Genomic DNA, 4,662 nt, shown 5'->3' with positions numbered 1-4,662 from the left:
AGGCTACTTGAGTAAATGCACATAGTTACCTTCCACCCTGCTGATTACATCATCTCCCACTAACGACAAATGTCAGACGTGTGGGAAAATGTCTTTATGCTTACATGTACAGTCCTCCGTTTCATTGGTTCTGCTGTTGCTGCTATTAATATGACACCTGAATTTCTCTCTGGGGATAAATGAAGGTTTATCCTACCTTATGGCTGGAGTTATGAATATAGGATGACATTTACTGATGGCTGTATAGACTCCAAGAAAGACAGATGGAGGAGAGAGGGACGGAGACAAGCCAGACGAGAATCTCACAGTCTTACGATACGGATACACCTGTAGGAGGTCCAGGCTATAGGGAAAGTGTACGGCAAGTGTACGTACGTACACAGACACGCACACGCACACGCGCACACGCACACTCTCCGACTGCGCTCAGCAGTGGACTAATAGGTAGCGTGTACCAGTGACTTCCTCTCCTGTCTGCCAGGCTGCCCGGAGGGCCGGTATTGATAATATCCCATAGCCTGCGAGGCTCGGCACCCCCCCACCCAGTATGCCCCCCCCACACCACCTCCCCAGGGCACTCAACAGGAAGTCAGGCATCGTCCCCAGACAATCTTTTGGCTCCACGGCTGTATACACACACTATAGAACAGCGCATTATTTTGTTCTCAACCGTGGTCCTATTGAGGCGGTTCCAGGTTCCAGTTGGTAACCAAGTGGACCCTTATAGATATTTAACTCTTGAGAGCGTAAAACCCTTTACTGGTCCATTTGATTTCATTTTACGCTCCCAATAGTTAATTTATTGTTAAACATCTGCATACATTTACAAGACATCTCCACAATTGAGTTAGCCTGACACTCGGCCTGAATTTTCATTTAGTTTCACTCCATTATCCTGAACATACATTTTTAATGTGGCTAGCGATTCAGGGGCTGGAGCCAGGCTACAATTGAGTACCACAGACGAAAAAAAAGTCTAGTCCAAATTTCATTCTGACCCCTCCACGAAAAGGCCTCGTTGTCCTGACCCCTTATCTATCATTTATACATTATGGATAAATAGTGTGGACTTAGACTGTTTTTCGTCTGTGGCATTCAATTAGAGAATACGTAGGGTTGAAAACCACTGCTATATAGAACGCAACGCATGCAGGAAGGGACCGGCAAACGTGCAAGCAATGTGCGAGGGTATAGCCAGGTACTGTGCAGTGTGCACACACTACGCGGATGTGAATGTGAGCCGCGTGACGCACAGCTCACATTCACATCTGCGCAGCTCATTTATTCCCATTTTGAGCCCACTCCCTCACTCTGCACCGTGAGGGGCAGAGGGCCCGTGATCACAGAGGAGGCAAGGAGATGTATGAGGGATCACAGAGGAGGCAAGGAGATGTATGAGGGATCACAGAGGAGGCAAGGAGATATATGAGGGATGAGACGCAGAGAGACAAGGAGGGAGGACAGAATGACAGCCTCAGCCACGAGTACAGCACTGCTCTCTCTCTCTCTCTCTCTCTCTCCATCTTGTTAGGTCCAGATAGAAGAGAAAGACGAGACTCCCCTCCGTACTTTTACCTCTCTCTTCTCTTTACATTAATACCTTAAGTCCTCGGCACCATTTGTTAGACACACTAGGGGGGGGGGGTGGGGGGCTTGGCGGGGCCTGGGGAGCTTTGAATGACGGCCACGCGGCAGATCCGGTCTCAAGCCTAAACCCCCCCCCCCCGCGGCTGAAACAAAGTACAGGCAGACAGAGAAAAACTGAGCACTCACAGTACGAGTACATGGAACTGGACAAATGTTTGCTGGTTCAAATCCCTGCCAAATCCCTTTTCCTTTAATAACACAAATTCAAGGATTTATATATATTTTATGCTAACTGTACACCCTCAAGAGAATGTCCCCGCTACTGCACCCAGATCTCCATATATGGTGCTGTCCTGTTCAGACATTCCATATGTCGATCTGACCTCATCAAACCCTGTAACACTCAAGACATGCTCCTTATATGGTCAGTACAGAATTCATTCCATGTTGATCTAATTCTGGCACCCCCCCCAATGCCAAAGCGCCACCAGGAGAAGATACGTGCAATGACCAATATCACCCTTCCCGTCCGGCTTCCTTCCACCGAGGACGGACCAATTTGTGTTGTGTGACATAATATGGCAGCGTATGCACCCTTTTAGACCTGTGCTGCCGTGCCCTTTTCTTCCAGGCTGCCATGGTTCTGTGGTTTTTAATGTATTAGTAGTCTCTGATAGTATTACTGCGGTCTCGCTGATGTATCTATGATTCTGTCTGTGTCTGTTGTATTTGGAGTTTAAGGAGGATCTTGTGATATTATTGCATAGTAAGTAGGCCTATGGATGGTGTCGGTACAAATCCATTAAGTTGCCTGTCTAGACGGGCAGACCTCGCTATGTTTAATTTGTTTCGACTGGAATGAGCGTCGCAATAGAAACTGGGCATTGAAAAGGAAGAACGTCTTTTAACGTCCCAATGGTGAACCTTATACTTCTGTATCCTCTTTGACCCTTACGCTGTCCATGGTGCTGAATTGCGCATGTCAGAGCGAAGGTCAATCATTGACTTACACGTTGTGTAACCTATACAGAACATACAGTGAAAGGGCGAGGCGCCATTGGAAAGGTCAGCCTATAAGTTGTATCAAGCATTTATTATCGTACACTCATAGGGAAATGAGTGTTTCCTGACTATTGACATTAAGGACCTTGCCACAACGTGTATATAGAGGTCATCTCCCAGGTGTGGATGTGTGTGACTGTATGAAAGTGAAACTGGACAACGCTGCAAAATTGCATGCGTAGTCAGCAAAACCGTCATTAGTTAATAGAGGCATTGGGAAAAGAAACATGGTGGGTGAAGTATACAAGCGGCCAAAAACATCAGCACACTCACCAGGACATATTCAACCCACAAAGACGAACAGGGAAGACCATGCATGGGGAATAGTTACTAATGCATAAAAAGATTGGTTCTGTTGACAAGGTGTGTGTGTGTGCGTGCGTGCCATGCGCGTTCATGAGTGCATGATGAATATCAAAAGATCTATTTTGTTTTCCATTACACGGCATGCAACATTTCTTAATTATAGTTTGTTGATGAATGTGCCTTTTTTTTGTACAATGGCAAGATGGAAAATGGAGTGACCTTTGAATGAATAAGCCCAAATCACCTTCAATTGGCTCCGGCACTAACAGAGGAAGAGGTGTCTGTGTGTGTGCGTGCGTGCGTGCGTGCTGGGGGATTAATAGCGCTGCTCAATGTGGGAGACAAGTGCTGTTGTCAGGGCTGACATGATTTGTTCTGTGTTCGCCTTTTCATTTGTCTTTTTGTCCTTTATGGTTTAGTTGCCATACACAATCAGCTCCGGGATTCCTTCAAAATAGAAGCTTGGGGGGCCGGGAAGATATGGCCGCTTTTACTCTGTAAAGCTGGGGGGGTGCGGGGGACATATTTTTTGCTTACCTTGCTCTCGTTTCCATAATATCGCTAAATAATCCATCGCGTTCATATTTTGAACGAGAGGCAGTTGAGAATGAAGAGATTAGTGTATCCATCAGATCAAAACCACAGAGAGCGCCCTGGATTAGGAGAGACGAGGCATTCTCTTTGTGCAGCGGTAAACAGGAAAGTGACCGGACCGGAACCGGACCGGACCGGACCGTGCATGAACGAAAAGCCAAGCGTAATTCAGGTGTCCTTGGACCTTACTATGAAAACGTTAGAGAACCACTGCCTTGGTATTGTGCTTCTCTACGGGCGGTTGGTTATTTTGACATTAGCATTTTATTGTTTCATTATACATATATTCTACTGTTAGAGGATGTTAGGCTCTCAGCTTACTTGATGACTATATTTCTATATGTATTACCATGTGTTGTTCTTCTGTAAGTCGCTCGGGATCAAAGCAATATTTCACTTTCAAAGAAACTTTTGGTCATTTTGCCTATTATATGTTTTTTTCATTTTCAGTTTTCATTCATTTTATATATTTTAAGAATTTGGAGTAGGGGGAGGCGGAGGAGACTAAAATAAATAAATAAAATAAAAATAAATTAACAGTAAATGACGTTCCACTCTCCAGGACCTAAAGGACATTGGAATGAGCTGGCAGGAAGCAAAAGCGCAGGCCCAGAAGAGAGTGAGATGGAGAGCTCTGGTGGACGCCCTATGCCCCTCCACGGAGGATTAAGTCAAGTAAGTAAGTCAAATGAAATCACCAGAAATAAGGATGGGTGTTTTCGATTAATCTATCATGGTTAAAATAGAGTTTGAAGTTACAATGGGTTTGTATAGGAAGAGTAGACGATGCAAACATTTTTTTAAAGTAAAATATCTGTTTTAGAGCATCTGCTAAAGGCCTAAATTGTAAATTTATAATTCCGCTTGTCAGTCCAACATAACGGTGAACATGTCAGGACAACGCTCCGCCCTCCCCCAGCATCTGTCCAGGTGTCATGTCTTTGAAAACTGACTGAAGGACTTTGCATATAGCGGAGCAGCAGGAAATCGCAAGTGTTTACTAGACAAAGTAAAAAAATGTACGGGTTGGCAAATTAAGCGCTGCCACTATAGGACAGGCGAGCGCCCATGAGGCAGGGCCCGCCTGCTGGGTCTGCATTTTCCCCTTGGCTT

This window comes from Protomyctophum bolini (genome assembly GCF_963924005.1).
Source record: "Protomyctophum bolini genome assembly, chromosome: 8".
In the NCBI taxonomy this organism is placed as follows: domain Eukaryota; kingdom Metazoa; phylum Chordata; class Actinopteri; order Myctophiformes; family Myctophidae; genus Protomyctophum; species Protomyctophum bolini.
This window is presented reverse-complemented; position numbering follows the sequence as displayed.